General features: G+C 38.4%; 1 protein-coding gene across 4 annotated transcripts in view; it reads right to left on the bottom strand.

The window, feature by feature from the left end:
• Nucleotides 1-20,080, bottom strand: part of INPP4B (inositol polyphosphate-4-phosphatase type II B) — a 294,823-nt gene that overhangs the window by 14,394 nt on the left and 260,349 nt on the right. The window lies entirely within an intron of this gene.

Below are 20,080 nucleotides of genomic sequence, written 5' to 3'. Positions count from 1 at the left end.
AACATAAACCCATGATAAATTCTCTCTTTCATATGTCTAATCAGGTTTTAAATACTTTCTGTTGACCATGAAAATCTTCATGAATCATCCCTTTTCTTTTGGCAAAGATTTTTTTTGCCTTTTTTCCCCCCGTGGTGAGGACAAGTGGCAAAGCTAATTTAAGAGGCAGAAAAGGCTTGCTGTACAACTCAGCAGTCATGCATGAAGAATGATGCTTAAAATCTGACATTAATTTCTGGATGTTTGAATCTATGGGTAGGATGACAAAATTAAGGTCAGAGAGAACTGTTGGTGTAAACAGAGGATCACTTAATCTATGTTGCATTTGTAACTTGGGTCATTTTAAGTGAGGAGGGTGTTGAACAGCAATAAGCATAAATTTGAATATTGTAACTTAATGTTTTATACCTGCAACTTCAGTTTGAGATCGACAAAAGGAGGAATGTGACTGCTTCTGATTAATGACACCCATTCACATAATCTCTTCATGGGATTAATCAATGTGTGAGTCATAAAATAAATCACAGGAAAGATCTGAAAACTACTCTTCCATTTTAAGTAAATAATGCCAGTTCATTAATTACTTTCAACCAACACACTGTTTTTTTTAAAACACATTAACAGTTTGAGATCTGATCCGTTCAGATCCCAGCCATTCTTTGAGCACTAGTACCTCACAGAGTACGTGGGTGTATTTATGCAAGGGGAGTTAGTGCACATGTAGATTCCCCGATCATGAAAAATGCACCTAAACCTGATTTTAGCTGGTGCACAAGTGCCGGTACCAGGAGCACTCAATGCAGCAAAGAAAGCTCCCCTACTTAGGCCAGGTAAGTGGCTAACCAAAACGACCTACCCAAAAATGCATCGGCTGGGATGCAGGCTGTAGCCATCTGGAGATCGCACCCCAACAGTCCTGTCAATAAACCACCTTCTCTTTTCTTTAGCAGGTTGATTTTAGTCATGACTAAGACAGTTTTATAAAATGCAAGCAACATCCTATTTGAACCCCAAATGCACCCCAAATCCACTTCCTTCAGAGCAAATGACAGGGCTCAGCTGAAATTCTCATGAAGTGCCTTGAAAGCGTTTGTTGTCCTTTCTGGTAATAGGTAATATGTAGAGACTTTGAAGAACAAACCCTTTCTGTGGGAAATTAAGAGAGTGGATGTGACTGTTTTTTCTTTACTTGTTTTGTTGTAGCATTTATTTAGGAGATGGCCAAAGTTTTTTGGAGCCTGTTCTCAGAAGGAAGTACTTTTTTTCCCCAAGTACCAAGGAGGAGGACCGACGCTGAAATCTTTTAAAAAATATATTTGTATATTTTACAAGCTTTTTCTCTTTGTTTGTTGTCACTACTCACGTTTGTACGGAAATTTTTATGTCGAATGCTGCTGCAGGTTTCTCAGTAAGTTTCAGACATACTCTTCCAGCTCCCTTCATCATATCTCAAAAAGTGAATATTAGCATAGACCATCACTTTTTAAGCAAAAACAGCACTGCACTGATGGGGAGAGCGAATAGATGAAAACCCATACAGTTTTGCTCCTACAATTTCCAGAAAAATTGACCTTTGGAAGATTTGAGATCACTATAGACTCAAGACTATAAGACTATATAGACTTAAGATTCGATAACCAGTGTATTTACCTCCGGCATCCCTAAGCTAGCAGCAAGGAGTAAACAAACAAATTATAAACACAGGGGCAAATACCTTCCTCTCTATAGTAATGCTACGTTTTCCTTACTGTTACAAAGAAATGAAGGACATGGTTTGGCTCAGTGCAGTCACAGTAATTCACAGTTTGCCAAAGATCAAAGATGCAGCTCTCAGGATATGGTCTATGAACTTCGTTCAGGACTCCCTGAACAGAAAAAGAAGAGTTCACTGCACTGGCAGTATCACTTAATGATGAGGTAAGTCACTGACAGATGAAAAAAAATGCCAATTTACTTCTTGACCTGGATTGAACTATCAGATAGATACTATTTTTTTATATCGGTTTCTTCTGTATTGCAGACTGTATTCTCTCAAACACACCATCAGTAGTGAGGAAACTCTCTCACCAGAGTTATCACTACAATGCCTTGGGAACTGCAGCTTGCAAAAAGCTACAGAAATCTGCCAATTCCTGCAACTTTGGAGTCTCTGGGATAGAGATATGTAAAGAATGAATGTCCCCAAGCACATCTGCAGCAAGCTGCATGTGGAAGTGCAAAGCAGTACAGCAGTGGGGCTTTCCATTAATGGTGGTAATTGCCATCACTTACAAGTAAGCAGAATGTATACTATTTTAAAAATACTTATAATTGGCGTAAAGAGGGTGTTTTACTATGAAAATTCCAAAACATGTAACATAAAATTGGAAACATCCAAGATTTTGTGGAAAACTTATCCACCTATAATCTATTATTATTTTCTTCTGAAGCAGCAGCAAGCCAGTAGCAATGTTTGAGTATTGTCTTCCTTTCTTCCCCAGGATGGGACATGGAAGTTGCAGGAGGGTATAAATCTTCCCTCATTGAGATGGTGGAGTGTTATCTCTGTCTACAGTACGTTTTTCTACTCTATTATGTATGCTGGTTATTTTGCATGCTGGAAGGAAAACAGTTTAAGAAACACTTCAGCAAGACATCATCTCATGGTGCTCCCACTTGGGATAAACACTGCACCAATTTTCCAGAAAAACCCTGTCTTTGGAAATAACTTCAGTGTCCCTAGAACACAACACTGACTGAGATTGTGCTGGGGGCAATTTCAGCACCTCCTATTTTACACTCTCTTTATAAGAATGCAGTTCTCAACCCAGTCAAGTCTGAGACACATTAATCCTGGTATTGCTCGTGTTTCTGGTCATGTTTTTCTTTAATCACTAAGAAAAACAGCAACACTTATTCACATGCTTAAAGTGTTTGGCTTGAGTAACTGTGAGCGAGAGGCCAGGTGGTCAAACAGAAAAATCTTCAGTGCAGCCAAAAAGCAAATAGGTTGTTAATTAGAAACACTTCATCCTCCCCAAATGCCCATTACAATGGCAGGCCTTACGGAATTCTGCTTCCCTTTTAATTTCTAATAAATGTTAATGCCCTTCAATTATCTCGTAACATATCCCACATTAACCTCCCTGGGAATGATACTGCCTTTCCGGGCCCGGTGAGACGTGTCAGCATTCACAGTCCTCTCCAGCACTTGCTCATGGCCAACGAGCTATGAAAAAGCGCAGCCAGCTACTCGAGTCTGGGCGGGCTGCTGCTCTCCTTGCCTTTCGGTTAATACTGTGTTTCTGTGGCTGTTGGACAGCACTTAGGGGCTTCTAGCAACTAAACAGTTTCTCTTTTTAGCATACGTTTACTGCGCTGGTAAGAACACAGCAGAGACCAAGACTTTTAAACTGCTTGAATTATCCTCTGCCATGAACACAAATGTATATGGACAGGTATGCAATGTTCTTTTTTAAAAGATCTCAACCATTCTCACAGTTTTACTCTCCATTAACGTTTACTAAAATCCAAATCAGCTTCACATCATCTCACCGGAGCCCAGCCAGCACATGGAAGGGATGCTTGTCTCATTTTATTAGTATTTAATTCTGTGTTAGTTAAAAATAAATTCTGTAATGTGCTATTAATGCGCTGTTACTGACAGCTTAAATAAAATCAATAAAACACAAAAGCTGCAATTAAACAGCAAAAGTAATTTTTAAAAATTATCACTGCCAAGCTACAGGCGTCTCTTGCTATCTCAATAATACACACAGGGGGCGGAGGTGGCTTCTGCACTGTCTGTGTACCAGTAGGTTAATAATATCCTTCTTACTCTCTTACAACACAGTTAAAACAAACTAGTAGCAGAAATGCACTAAACTATTTTTGTTCAGTTTTGCTCTTCGCATGAATAATTAAGGATGGCAGATATGAGATTCAGACAAAGCTAAAGGCACATGAGTGCAGGCCAGCAATTGCACTTGTCAGACGAGTAGGTACATCAGTGCAGACAGAATATCTGGTGCATGAAATAATAAACGACATTTTCCCAGGTACGGTACGTAGTAATGAAATACATGCAGAACACTAGAAAATTTACGATAATCCATCCTAAGCTGGAATTACTCACAGCTAATGGAAATTTCAGTGGAAAAAATGAGTTTTACATTGGCCCAATAATGTGCTCCTGAGTTCAGAATAATTAACAAGTGAAGAAGTAACAGACAACCTGAGGGCAAGCAAAGAGTTATCTACCAAACATTTACTTCCCTAAAGGGGAGATACTTTGGAAAGCTTCCTCTCCCTCCCATTCATTCAAATGAGTAGCTGCATATTTTTACTAAGGAATACTAGCTATAAATAAGTTCTTTTTTAAAAAGAAATACATCAAATCATAACGGTAGAAAAATTAGAACCGTGTTTACTGTAACACTCAAAAAGGTTTTGAAAAAACAATTTCTACACATGTATCTACTTAAAATGGCTAAACATTTGCAGAATTCATAGTGTTCCCCAAATTATGTAAGCTAAAGTAACTTTGGGTCCAGAACAGTTATCAAATGAAAAAGTTTATATATAAATATATATATATAAACCGCAATTTAGGATAATGGCACTTCAAGTACATTGCTTAATGGCTACTGCTCTCTACATAAACAAGGAAACTAACAAAAGTGGACTTTTACCCCCAAAATATCAAAGCATGCAGTAGTTATTTTACCATACGAATTAAGGAGATAAACAAAGGAAGCAGCCCAAATATTTTAGTGGCTGAAAGTTAAACAGCAATTTAACAGTGCACTTTTAACTTGTTACTTTTTTTTTTTTTTTAAAAATAACTTCTGGCTTCCCTGACCCCACAATAATAAATAAATTGATGTCTGGTGACAAATTTATGTTTAAAACACAACAGGGAGTGTGCTGATGCCAGCAAAATCTTCCTCATGCTAAGTTTTGCCCTCCTAGCTTTATTTCACCCTCAGTTGTTTAACTAGGAGGACTACAAAATATGATTCCAACATCTGATCCAAATCCTTCAAAAGGCAACACGTCGTATACTCCCCAACCTGGAGTGCCAAGTCTTTAGGTGCCAAATTTAACAGCCCAGGCTTCCCATATGTCTACAGAACATCCACAGGATGATCCAGAGCCCCTATATCAGGTAGTTAACCATTCTCCAAGGTGTGTACTGGGAACATGAATTCTTAACCTAGACATTCATACAATAGGTATCTAAAGTTTTATGATAGAAACAGCTTGATTATGAGTGTTGCACTGAATTCAATGGGCTTTGGAAAAAAGTTCTCCAATGGTTAATTGCCCAATGTTTTCTTCCCCCCCATCTTTACAGAGCTTTATGATCTCCAGCCCATACTTGCACTACCACTGCATCACTTACAAAATGAACCACACAAGCCTCAGATTTTCTTTCCAGCACCATAAATACAGTCGAACATGATGGCTAACAACATAAACCTTCAAGCTCACTTGACTACAGACTCTTTCTAAAGGACAGTCTTGATTTTTCTCTGTAATGTGAATAAAAGAAAAAAAAAAGATTTATGAGCAAGCAATCGTCTGTTTTGGGCTATGTTACAATGTGGTACAGAACATTAAGCTTTGCAACAAGATTAAATGTCTTTTTATTTCTCTTTTGGCATTTTATACCCAATGGAGTATGGATAGCAAGTTTAAAGTTTTTATTTTTCCCATAAAAGATCATTTGACTTTTTCCTCTCCATTGTAATATGTATTTCATTTAATAAACTTTATAATTAAAAAAACCTTACTAAAAAACCCACTTCTCTATTCAAGGATTACAATTCAGAGGGGGTTCATTTAGTTCCATTAGTTTTAACATCTGTGTTTTAAGTTGCAGATAGCTTCAAAAATAGCTATTGAGGTAACACATTGCTTCATTTACAAAGGAAATTGGATGCTTAATGCATTTTGTAATGCAGTAATAACAAAGTGGTAGTATTTGCATAAAGCAGCCCACTGTAATAGCAGGTGTTGGTCCTGTCTGGGAAAAGGTCTTTTGACTTCTGCTAAGCCCAGTGTGGGCTCATTATTCTGTCTGGTTATATATTATCATAGAGATCAGTGAAGTCCACACTACGGAAAGCCACGTTCGGGAAGGCTTGTTACCTCTTCTGTGCCTAGAAAAGCCAAATGCATGGAGAGAGGATGCTTTTCAATTTAACTAATTGCGTGGACCGTTAGTGGAGAACAGACTGGCCAGAAAGGACCGATCACAGCATTATAAAGATCTGCATTCCCCTCCATGCTTACGATACGGCTGGTGCGGCTGCTTGGAGCGGGGGACGGGACAAGGCCCACCAGAGACCTCTGATGGCAAATTTCTAGCCAGCATTTGTTGGTGTAGTTCCTTTGACTTTGCTAGAGCTATTCCAGTTTTAATTCAGGTAAAGGCTGTTTGTCAATGAGTATATTAAATGTATGTGGTGCAAACTGGTATTTTAGAAAAGACATACATGTCCAAATTGAAAGAATTTGAGGGAGACGGTGGCTGTTATCACCACAGTACCCACTGGACTGCACAGCTGGGATTGTGAAACACATTTTTGAGTTTTGCTTTCCAAATGGTTTTAATTGGTTTGATCATTCTCTGTTTCAGAGGATAAGTCTCTTTGTCTTACTAACTCATTATTTCCTGGAATTATCACATCATGATAGTCACAACAATTATCCTTTCTCCTTTTGGATATGTATTTAGGTAGATCTGATTCAAACCTAAGAGCTGAATTCCAAATGGTCTTACTGTATTAACTGTAACAGCAAGCAAAGCAGAAAATGTCAGGTTTTCATCTGCTGAAGAGACAAACACTCTCAGAACAGAACCACGTCTGGAAAATACCTGTACTGTGTCTGAGCACTTGTATAAGCATGCAGGAGATAATCAAAGCCGTGAGTTCAGGTTCATTACCACCTCATTTCAAGTTTTACCTTGGAATTAAACTTAAATTGAGACTGAAATGAGTTTTGTTAGCCCTATTGTGCTGCACGGAGGAAGATTCTTTGTGACAGCAGGAAGAATGATTGCCTTTGGGACTGAAAACAGAATTGGAGGTACCTCTGTCACAAAATAATTTAAAAAAATTCAGCTAAGACTACAAATGCCTTTCTAGACTACTGTGCTATATGTTCGCTCAGCACGCTCGTACCAGTGAATACTTGTTGCCTGAAAGTGAGAAAAAGTGTCCAATTTGAAAAATGCTAGTACGCTCAAGTTTTGTCTTCCTCTCTGAAACATCAAGAACCTTATATGGAGTGACCAAATTTTCCCGGCACTTCTACCTCAGTAAAATCTTCATCTACAAACAAGTATCTTTACCTGAAGATAGTAAAAGCTGCGGGGCGAGACAGAACATGAAGATCTCAAGTCTTTTAACTAAATTTTAATTGCCAGTCAAAGCATGCAAAACAATCAGAAACCACAGTGATACAGAAATAGTCCTCTAAAAACTGCTTCTTGTGTTTGTAAAAATATTTGTAAGGTTTCTAAGCCATTTTTAAAAATTCATTTCATTAAGTCACATAATGAAACAGCAACATGTGACAAAACGAAATGCACCAATTCCTACGTTTGTACATTTTCTTTGACTATAATTATGTGTGTGTGCACATTATGCGCTATACCATACAGACCAACACACTTCGGAGGCAAGACTTTGCTGTATGCAATGCTGCCTTGTCAAGGCACCACCAAAAGGTGATTTAAATCCTCTTTAGCCAGAAAAATCTACCAGATTAAAATTATACCAATTACAGCCAGGCAGACAATAACCTTGGTCACAAAAAATACTCTAATACTTCTGTAGAGCAAAGTAAGCGTGAAGCGTTAGGTCAGGCCCACCCTGAGGGTTTCCTGAAACAACGTGATTTTCCCTTCAGGGAAGAGCAGAAGGACTTAAGGTGCAATGAGAACACAAGACAGTATGTTACAGAATGCAGCAAGGCAGGTTAACGGGGGAAAACCAATCCTACAGTAGTAAAATGAATACCCCTCTACTTGGCAGCACCTCTTGGGCCACTTCCACTGCACAAGAGGGAAAATAAGCAGTATAGTAGCAGCCTTACGTACTAGCTCACTTTAAAAATGAATTCAAGTTCGCATCTTCATGTGGCAAATGATGTTAATCTGTGCAACAGAAATGTCAAACTGTATCTAAAGCAACTGTCTACAAATTGCTGATAATACCACTGTAGCAGCAAATTTTTACAGAGAAAGAGGACATAGGGAGCAACCTTCTCCCCTAGGCAGCAACGCAGTAAGAAAGCAAGAGAGGACTTGCTGACGCAGTACGATGTCGAGGGAGGACTATCCACCAGCACGCAGGCAGTATACACACCAGTTCGGCGGTGTCCAGGGGGGAAAGAGGCTTAAAGTGTGCAGCCAGCACTGCTGCATGCGGTCTGTCAGCATGAACCCAAGTAGCAAAAAGGAGTGGGAAAAGAGAATTATTAATGTGCAGAATAGTGAATGTCAGTAAGGCAATAAAGCGTTGCTATTGCACATTCAAGCACAGCAACGCAACTTTTATTTAAAATAAACCAGACAATGAGAAGAGTCTCTGTTTAAAAAAAAGTAGATCTAAATTCAATTTCCAACAAAGGAAAGGACTGTATGGTCATGAGTAAGTGACTTGACATCTCTATACCATCTTTCTCCCATTGAAAAGTGAAAAAGATACAAATGTGTTTCTTTGTCTCACCCTCTTCTTGTCAATTATAAGCTTTTTGAGTCAAGAATATTTGACATTAAGAAGTGTTTGCACATCTGCTCAAATCTCAGCTCTTGACCTACTTCTAATATATTTAACTTGCGATTATTAAATGAAAGGCATTTAGTACATATGCAGCTTACCACGTTAGCAGTTGCCACATGGGTGAGAAAACGGAGAATACAATACAAATAAGAAGCGATAAGGTATTAGAAAGTGTCACATTTTCTTCAGAAGACAAATTCACGTTACATCTTTTTTATTATAAGATCTTAAATGAGAGAGAAGACATCTTAGAAATACCTAGCAACATAAACTAGCAGCAACGTATAAGTAGGATATGTGTGCACATATTCTAAGTGCACACTGATGACAACAAAAGGTGAAAGAGCAAACACTGAACATGTCAAAGACATTTTAAAAACTCATGAACAAATATTCTAACCAGTTCTAATATTATCAAAGCACGCTCTTCTGGAATCCCAGAATCAATTAATGGACCTTTGAGAATGAGATATTATTGTAACTGCTTGTCTTTTAAAGGCTACTTTGATCATTTCAAAACCAGCCAATAATGACTTTGACAGAGTGCCAGTTTAGCCATTTTTATTAGCTTTCCTGAGGCGTTCAATGTAACAGACATTTTATTAGCTGAAATAAACTTAGGACAGAGATCATGCCAGTCTTGGTTAAACTAAGTGAGCTTAAAAAAAAAAAAAAAAAACCCAAACTAAAACCCAAACCAAACCAGACTAAAGGTGTTGATTTTTATTTCCTGCCTGAAATGTATTATGAAAAACATTCCACAACAGCCTACTGTGGAGACTCCCATCTTCTGCTTATCACACCACCACAAGGCAGTTTGCTGGAACTTGCTCAGCAAACCTTTCTGTTGCCGATTACTTTGTATTCTGTAGATGCTCCACTGTCAACAGTTATGAATGAGTTATAAATGGATTTAAATAAAAAAATTAACAACTTCGGACCAGTGAGGAGTGATTTTTGTAGAATGCATATAAAAACATTATTTTGACAGGAATGATACGAATGATACGTTTTCATCAGACTTGCTAGTTTATCCAAGACACAAACTGTTAATCAGATGATCCTAGAGCAAGGTCTTTCTTATAAATATGTGACTATGTGATCACATTGCTCCTTAATCCTCTCTTTTTTTTTAGTAATCTAAACAAGTTGTTCATCTCTGACAATGCTGACTGTGGGTGGATCTGTGGCTGAGGAGAAAATACTTATTTTTTTAAAGCAAAGTGCAAGCTCATTGATCTAGCTACTGCCTTTTTAGTCTGTGTTCCTATAGAAGCAAAGGTTACATGTTAGTGCTTGGTGTGAGGGGAAGGAAGATGCATTTGTGCATTCTCACAACCTTTGGGCACATTGTCCAAGTTCAACTAAATTTAAAATGAGGGATAAGAAACCTCAAAGATTATTATGTTCTCACCAGTGTAAGGAAATAGAGTCAAGCTGCAGAGAGACACTGTCAGAGGGGGAGGCCGTAGCATGAAATTGAAGCTGCTTACACATCAGGAAACCCGTATGATGAATGAGAGGAGTAGAAAGAGAAGGAGATTTCTTATAAAGGCCCAACTGTGGAAGAACTTCGTTGGGCCTCAGATAATCATTCCCCAAGAAAGTCTATAAGCCATGAAAGGATACAGAAAACTCCTAACCACCCTAAAAAGAGACACAAATCTGACCTCATACTCCTTCACTGAGCTAACTATATTGGTATGGTAAGCTTTAGTCCTGTCAATAACAGTATTTATATTAAAACTACAGATATTCAGAATATTTCAAGAGTTATCAAAATACCCCTCCAAAGTGCTATTTTCTCCTTTAAGAAATAAAAAAAGAAAGGCTACAAACAACTGATTCAAAAAAAGAACAACGATACCCCTAATACCACAATACTATGAAATCTTTTACACAAGGGTAAGCGAAGCTTCCGAGCACCACAGGCAGAGGTATCTCCTGCCGCATTAACAGGTAATCTAACTAGCAGGCTGGGTCATATACCTAAAATGTTTCATCCCATGACAGAAGTTACAGGGAACAGCGATTCCCTTCCCACCCTCTGACCTCCCCAGTCTATGGGAACCTTGGCTAAGTCTTGCCGTGGATCCCAGGACCCTGCACCGGTAGAAACTCTGGCACCTTCCTGGGCGATTAGGAGCATCTCCAACAGAGGACAAAACCCAGCTGCTTTTCCCACTGCTGGAAGACAATACGCACGTGGCAACATCCAGGTTGGGGAGAGAAGATAAGCTGGCGGGGAAGTAAGTCCACAACAGCAGGGCACAAAACCAGCCCTGCAGATGCACAGCCAAACCAGTGCCCAGTGATTTTGGCATTAGGTATGTTTAGAGTCACAACACAACTACAGCACCACTAAGTCCCAGGGCTTCAGAAGCCACTTTAACCGTTATAACAGCAGGAGTCAACTGTGGAATGATTTGGCTGTGCATTTTGGGAGGACTCCAACCTTTCCTTTGCTTTAACTTCCTTATAAACACATACTTCCTATTCAAATAGATTATAGTAGAGGCTTAGGCTATTAAGAATGCAAGTTCCCAAAATTATCTCCCAAATTTATCTCTGAATGATCCAGAGAACAGGATAGTAATATAATGCTGCTGGCTCTGTTACTGGATGTAGTTCCAGCCAACTACAGATAACATCATGGAAGTAGGAAATCCATAAGTAGTACATAATAGTCCAAATGGAAACTCCTTTGGTCGCTCCAGTGCAAACAGCTACCAGAAAGAGCTACCAGGACTTGTACTGCAAGGCAACACTGAGAAACTTGTTGCTGCTAGGTACGCCAGTGAAAGTCTGCCAGTGGTTGCTGTAATGAGGAGGACACATTTACAAAATGTCGCTCACCAAATCAGAGCTGCCACGGAAAGTAACAATGAGAAACCACTACTAAAACTCACTTCTGAACCAAGCTGAGCAAGGCTACTGTCAAAGGAGCTCTTCAAAATATCATACACCAAGGTGATACTGCAGGAAAGAGGGAAACAGGGAAACGCTCACTGGAAAGAGGAAATAGAGCAGCAGACAGAAGAGGGGGGGGGGGGGAAAAGCGGGGAGCTTATGGAAGAAAACCGGAAGAGGGATGCTGGATGAGAAGAGAAGATGATTGTCTGAGTGGAGAGTATTCCTACAAAAGAAACTAAGTTGGATTAAGGGAGCCTAAAATGAGAGTGAAAATATACTTAGAAATATCTCTATTACCTGCTTTCTACATAAGCCAACTAGAGCTGTAGCCCGACACTGCATCATCTTTCTCCTGAAGAAATGCAGAATCTTCTATTACAAAAGAACCTTTCCAGAACAGCAGCTAGTTGCCACTCTTTTTCTGTGTCTCCTCCAACTTCTCCACAGTCTGTACATGGCTGGGGCTGCAGGAAGGAAGTTACGAGCTCTCCCTGCCCATGTTATATTATTCTGAGGAGAATATAGTTTTAGAGGCAGATAAATTCTTGAAAAGATTGGATCTGTGATAATTTTAACCAGCTATTGTATGCTATTACTACCCACTTATTCTCATTTCCTGCTCCTTTCTTATCTAAATTTTAGACTTGGCAGTGTTGCTTTTCCTGAGAGATTTAGCTGTACATGGTCAAAGCCACGGTAACTCAGCTGTGGCACATGTTTTAACAGATAATAAATATGCATACAGGACTTTCCCCATACATTCTCTCAGAAAATCTTAATAGAAGTGAAATATAATAGGAAGAAACCTAGTATTACTCACTCTGGTGAGTATAACGCATCTAGTTTCTGATTTCAGGTAAGACCTCGTCTTTCATGGAAGTTCTGAATAAGCAATAGCATAAGCACTAAAGCACCAAATGAATGAGGCAATTAATGAAGTCTTCCATGGACGTCTAGAAGAATCTCAAAAGTGAACACCAAGCAATATTTTCAGGTTATCTGACTGCCTGCGTGCTAGATTTGCCTAACCATGGCAGGTGAAGTCAAGGAAAACTATGGTCCTGTAATCTACGTGTGACAAAAGTGACCAAAACACTTTACATTACAAGAGCTTTTTTAGGAGTGCAAACAGTGTAAGCGCTTCCCTTTTCCTTTCTTTAATTAATCAAGATGCAGTGTTTAAATTCATTGCTGCGCTATTAAGGATCCAAACACAGACTGTGGTACTAAATGGGAAAGCAAAATTTATTGGATAAGGTTTTTTTGTTTGGCTGGTTTTGAAAACTAAGTGATCATAGTGTGCAGCTGATAATTACTTCCACACCTTTCTCACTGTCTATACTGAATAATGAAAACATTCACTGAAAGGGAAGGCACAGCTCAATTCCTTATACTCTCATTTGGGTCAAGATATGGCAAATACTAATATGGGCTAGTTAACAGATCATTTACCTGTCGATATCTCAGTGAGAAATAAAAAGTACAACTCAGAGCAGAAGAACTCAGAGTAGGGCGAGTTTTTGATCGGAATTCCACTAAATCTGGTTCTCTTTTGGAGAACTGTCTCATACACATCCTTAAGTCAAAGGACAAGGACTCCCTTCAGCAAAAAGATCACAGGAAACCAAAGTTTCTTTCTCGTTGTCACAAAGCTAAAACCCACGCATGGGCAAACATCTTCTTTTTCAATGGATAAGGAACATTTTTTTTTTTCCCTAATACACTGCAATTGATATATTAATATGTTTTACTACTCAGTAGTGGAAATTTACTGTCAGGTTCTGAGTCTTCTTGAAGTACCCACCTTTGCTACATAATCAGTGAAGGAGAAGCAGGTGCATTTCAAGGACTCACCCACCTAACACTGGTGTCAAAAATTAGAGACAATACAGATTGCTTATGGTACTACCTTCCCCCCCTGGACTGACAGGAAAACTAAGCATTTACTTCAGAAATTCTGGTTTGCTGCCTGTTGAAAAGCTAAGTGTTTCAGTGATGTAGCCGGGGTCACATCTCTAAATATTCCTTGCAAAGAATGGCAAAGTTTTTACTGTTTTCCCTTGAACGCTCCCTTCCTTCCCAGTGATTAGCCTAAGAATATTATTATAGGTTCCAGGGGAAGGGCAACTATAATTAAAGCTACACAATGCTTTCCATTAAGATTCTACTTTCAATTGTTAGTTCATTTTGAATGGATAAAATTCAAACTTACAATGTCATGTAAAGAAGAAAAAAATATAGCGTCTTTTTTTTTTTTTTTTTTTTTTTTTGAGATGCTTACTAGTACCTCCATGCTGAAGAGCAGGAGTTGATATTCTGCATTACGGTAATAAAGGTATGAGAGATGTAACTATTGTAAGAGCCTGCTCCTTCAAGAATCTCAAATCACCTCTTCTTAACAAAGACTTGTTAAAATTCAGCAGGTACATGTTTTGAGGATTCAATCCATGCTTGAACGTCTGCCAGGTCAAGGGGTTAGACAAGACTTTTCCTTACTGTACTTCTCCCTGGCAGATGATGACCGCTGCAGCATGAAGCAAAAGCAACGAGGCAGGGGGACTGTCTCCGCTGCTCTCTCTACATTGTTACTGAGGCCAGTGCCCAAGCTCTGAAGAAGAGAAGACAGACAAAGGCAGCCACACGCGTCGCAGAGGAGGAAGGAGCAACCAGGGGGAAATATTCAAGCAATAGTCTGGTGAAAAAGAGGAAGATGAGAAAGTTCTCATGAGAGAGTTCTCAGGACTCTGACTGGGGTGCTGACCAGAAAGAAGTCTGAAATTAGTGTTTGGGAAGAAGCTGGAGAAACGAGGTACAGGAGAAATGAAACTTCTGTAGTCAGCTAGAGAACATTCCCCTGCAAAAAAAAAAATGGACTTGAACATCCGACCCCAGTGAAACAGACAAAATGTGTGAGACTATATTACAAAACAGCTTTTTACTTACCAATTTTACTTTGTCAATTTTACTTACTTTGCCCATGTAGAAGCCTGAACCTCACTGACGACCTTCCTGAGCCTGATATAGTGCAAATAAAGTGTGTTTGGGTTTCCTTTCTTTTTTTCCCTTGGCTTTTTTTTTTTCCCCTAAGCCTTAAAAACCAGAGAATTGCTTTAAAGACACATTATAAAGATCAATTTTGTGAAATTGAATACCTATATTAGAAAACCTTAAGTTTAACACAGCCTTTTCAAGCTACTGTTTGATACTTTGTCCGCAATGGTTGTCTGCAATTCTCCTCCTCCCAGAAGGATGCTCAGAAATCGACCCTTATTCTAAAACAGTCCAACAAGGTGCCAATTGCATTGATTCTTATTACATCTTGTGACCATTTCTCTCCATTTTGTTTTCTTTTCCTCTGCACACTGTTGCTATTTAAAAAAGTAGTAATTTAGTTTGAAAAAACAAAATTTATGGTGGTTCAATGCACCAAAATTGGACCTTGCTGTTACTTCATGCCAGGCTTCTTTCAATACATTAGGTAATGTAAATCTTTCCGTCTAAAGTTTGTACCTCAAAATATAAATGTGAAGTTTCTAAAGAACCATAGAATGATGGAAAAATCCATGTTGGGAGCCAGGATCTCCCTTTTAAGTTTTGCTTACACTGCACTAATACTCTCAGGAAAAAAAGATGAGGAAGGTCAGATGGGCTGGAAAAAGAAAAGGTAAGAGAACACGTGCTTCCTCTTCTGCGTGACTCCTCACGCGCTGCATCTATGGCCACAAGCTCGCAGGGGCAGAGTGAAAGCTGGGAGATGGGAGAAAGGCAGAGGAAGATCTGCACGTGGATCCCAGTCTCTCACCCTGTCCCTTTGCTCCTACTCCACGTAGCAATCACAACACTGTGTTGTACGGTATAGGCCCTTCTGTGGCCAAGGTCTATCTCAGCCTGGACCTATGGATTCCACCCAGAATATCTGAAAGTCCCTGATTAGAGAGCTATTACAGCTATCCCTCCTTCTCAACTCGCACATCTTTAAGATGATCTTTAAGAAAAGATGCCCTCAAACAGCTCTTTAAAAAGGAGCTATTTGCTTCATAATTGGGCCATCAAACGCCCATGCCTTGTTGCCCAGACCATTCACTCTTTGTATTTGTGCTTCAATTAGATTTTTGATAGGCAATTTATCTAAAATAATCTGAAATATCCTTGACTGCTGTTTCAGGTGAAAACAGCGTGTCCTACATTGAGTCAAATTTTGTATTCAATGTCTGAAATATCTGACAGGTATTGCGCCCTGCCAAGAATGATGATAAGGCTGCAAGCCTGGAGGCTTCACTGTAGACAGTGGATTTGTCATTTCTTTTGCTTGTTTTTACTGTTGACGCTTTATTGGAAACATGCTCAAAAACCAGGAGATTCTGAGGTTGCTCACTACCCATGGCCTCCAAAAGGGGCCCTGTCACTGAAACATTAAAATTAAATAGGTTCAGAAAAGAAAGGGGGGAAAAAAAAGAAAAAAAAAATCAAATGAGTTTTACAGAACTCCTTCATAGTATGCTGCCTACCAGGGTCCAACCTCCCTTAAGCAGTGGCCAGCTCTAAAGATGAAAAGTAGAACCGTGTGACAGGTACTGCAGTGAACTCAGGTAAATCAGTTTTGTCTCTCTACTGTCTCTTGGAATATAGTTAACATTGAATGACAGGAAATATTCACATATTGGTGAATGGAAAAATAAGAAAAGAGTATTACTGATTGCAAAAAACGATGATTTGAAAGTGGCAGCAACATTATAAATATGATTTTAGTTGATGTGAATTGCAAGCACTTGATACAGAGGGGATAATATATGGATTTTCCTCATTCTGCACTTTGCATGTCACTAAGATCAATGGAAGTCACATACATATACCAAGGAAACTATAAGATGTAGTTTATTATTTATGGAATAGCCGCTTCACATACACATCAATTGCAGCATGATAATGGCTAGAGTTGCACTCAGAAGACAAAACCATATATTATATATTGTAAGTGATAAAGCTGGAATTCCTATCATCGTTTCACCACATTTTTCATAAGCTAAACGGAAAACTAATGGAAGGATCTTTGCACAGCTTTTTTTTTTTTTTCTTTTTTTATTTTTAAAGAAGCGAAAAACATTATATAGTTTATCACTACAAGACACTGATTCCACTTACGAACTAAGTCATTAAATAACAGCTACTGGCAGTATTTTCCAAAACTGCGCTGTGCAATGTGAAATACCTGAACTTGCCTCTGGTTTGCTCAAAATTCTAGGCACATCAGAGAAGCTGAAAAGCAGCAGCAGCAGCAGCACGCAGATGCCCAGCATCTCCAAACTTTTGGTGGCCAGAAAGCATGAACCCATAAGCACATGCTTCCTTCCCTTTTACAACAGTCACCAAAGCTGTGTCAGCACTGGTGGGAAAAGAAAAAGCTTTACAGCTACACAGGCACCTTTATAATTTTCATATCTCAAAATTATGGCATTTCCAATAAAGGCTGCTTTTGAATCGCCATTTACTTTTACAACTCACTTTGTTTCACAGTACTCTCTATCTCCTACTGCTAACTCTTGAAAGAAGCCTTTCAAAGATCAATCTAGTCTGTTAGGATTCTGGATGTTAAAATTGAATTTTTCTTGTCTACTTGTACTTTTGAAAGGCTTAAAAGTGATTTGTGGCAATCAGCATAACGGGATTTGATTGACAGAGTTTAACTAAGTGATCTAGAGAAGATTCATCAGGGGAAAATTGCTGAAATTATAAATTAAATGGCAAACAGAGTTTTTCTCTGTCTGCTCTTAAAACAAAATAGGTTCTTTTAGACGTGAAAATCATTCTAAAAGCTTCTACAAGTAGTCAATGAAAAGCTTAGAAATGCACAGCATAATCTTTCAAATAACACTCTGCAATAGTAATCAAATAAAAAGAAAGGATAAAAGGGCAAGTATCACGACAACTACCAAACAAGTCTGTCGACCTCATTCACACAAACCTCAAAAACATAGCTGCCAAACTTCCCTCAAGTAAAATACAGGAGATTTAGTTGAAACGCCATTATATTTCTTCCTGTGGAAATTATGGCTTCCCCCCCCCGGCTCTTTTGCCTGGCTGTTCTTTCCTTCCCAGTTTTGCTCTCTCAAATTGCCTTTCTCTGCAGTTCACCATTCTCCACCTGCCTGCAAGAAGACTGCCCAGCTGGAGGGTCCTTGCCACACTACCTGGTCAGCGGTGGTGAGGGAGGAAAGCCCACCTCGCCTCCAGCGCTGCCCCAGAAGCACCCCCCCCAGCAACAGGGGGGCAGCGGGGAGGGAGAAACAGTCCCTGCTGAAAGTCTGCAGCACCAAAGATGCCAAAAAAGCGCCCAAACACAGCTCTGAAAACTGTCTGACCAACTCTCAATGCGAGTAGGTAACTACGTATCCCCATTTGACATTTGTATTCTTCTGCTCTGAATTTTTGGGCTTTAATTCACCAGCTCATGAGAAAAAAAAGTAAGTTGGCCGCTCATTTTGTTTTAACCTCCAGTTGTGTGAACAGTGTTATACAGACAGAAGCTAGCATAGGCAAAAAATCTGTTTATTTATTATCCTGATGGTGCAGATTATTTGGTATGCTACTGCCTCTACTTGCAAGGCCCTTGCTTTAAGTCCCAGACAATCCTACCACCCAAGCCAAAATTATTACCTTCCATCCAACACAGCAGCTACTTCAGTTCAAGGCTATTTCAAATTCATTTACAGGATATTAGCAGGATAAAGCTTTTCTCTGTTTAAAACTACAGCAAAAACATAGAATTAACATTTTTGTGATGGCGTCAGCCTCATACACCCATCTGCTTATTTATTTTTTTAAGTTTTCTCAAGATTTTCTGGGCTTTTCGCCCTTCTTTCGTGACTCCAATTTATTGTTATCTGCAAATATAACTAATGTGTTAATCTTCTCAGCTTTCAGATCAGATATGTGATATAAAAGCACTCAAAGTCGCTTACATTTTAGTCTACAAAAACCTACTACACTTTTGTACTAACAAGTTCGCTTTTATAAATAACAGGACTTTTTTTTTTTAAATCAGGTTTATATCTGTGAAACTTCCAATCTACTACTCAATGCTCTTCTAACATAATAATGATTTTATATAATTAGTTTGCCTGTATCTGGTAATTTACTGTGGCTTACACTCTTTTGTATTTATTGGAGACATAAAAGAAAAAAACATATTTGAAATGCCAACACAAATGAAATTTAACACAGAAAACTCAGAAATTTTTCTTTAATGATAAAACATGTAGTTATGAAAGACTGCACACGAGTCATTCACTCACTGAAATACTGCAGAGACTAAAGGATTTATGCAAGCTAATGATACAGACAAAACAATATACCTCAGTTTAATACATCACACTACACTAGCACCTTGCAAACCAACTCTACATCTAAGCCATCTCAGTCCTCTGCTCAATTACTCTTTGTAAACATTACCTTTTTTCTTTAGAACACCTAACTTTGCCAAAAGACAAAAGGACCCTAAATGTGTGAACTTACAGTATTAATCTAGACATTAAACATCTAATCTGACAATACTAAACATTAAGGTCAAGAATTATCAATTACAGACTTTAAACATGATTGTTTACTTAGATATGATCTTTGCAAATCCAACATACAAACAATTTGTGTTTCACAGAAGTGCAAGATATGATCCAGTTACTTCTTTGCAGGCTGACCAGAATATTTTCTATTAGTTTTGCAGTGACCTTTGTTATATATTACTTGAATGTTGTGGATACATTTTTTAAACTCGTATAGAAAATACAATGCACTACTCATTAAAGCCAATGATGAAAGTTTCTTTAGAGAATATAGCTTCCGGATTCATTTTATGATCAAAACTTGTTTACTCAATGTTTTTTTTTATTCATCAAAGATTCAGATAATCAGAAATCTTTACATCTTTTAATTACACATTCGTGATAACATCAGTCTCAATTTCTGCATAGTTGTAATTTAGAATGAAACTTTTTTTTTTAAGCACAGTGAAGATCAGATATTAGTGGCAACCACCATCAGTCCAAACCTACTTGGGTGTTTCTTTTATTTTTAATAGCCTGAGCTAATAAGAATTGCCATCTATAACAAATGCTTATTCTGCTTTCACAATATTTGTCTGAATTTCATACAAACGATTTAATGAGTGTATAAACATTTAAAAAATATTCTTAAAACAGAAAATAACTTTTTTTTTTAATACGGTCATAGAATGTTGTTAAAAATTTAAGCCTTATGATAGCCTAACAAATTGTTAAAATAACTGCTATTTACCTTGGTCAAATTCTACAGTCAGTGAAGTGACACTTACAAGGTTTCACACATCTATCTCAGAAACTGTTAACTAGTGATAAAACACACAGTTGCAAAGACCTTGC

The sequence above is a fragment of the Calonectris borealis genome, chromosome 4 (assembly GCF_964195595.1).
Source record: "Calonectris borealis chromosome 4, bCalBor7.hap1.2, whole genome shotgun sequence".
NCBI lineage: Eukaryota > Metazoa > Chordata > Aves > Procellariiformes > Procellariidae > Calonectris > Calonectris borealis.
The sequence above is the reverse complement of the archived record's forward strand: the minus strand, read 5'-3'. Positions and strand labels throughout refer to the sequence as shown.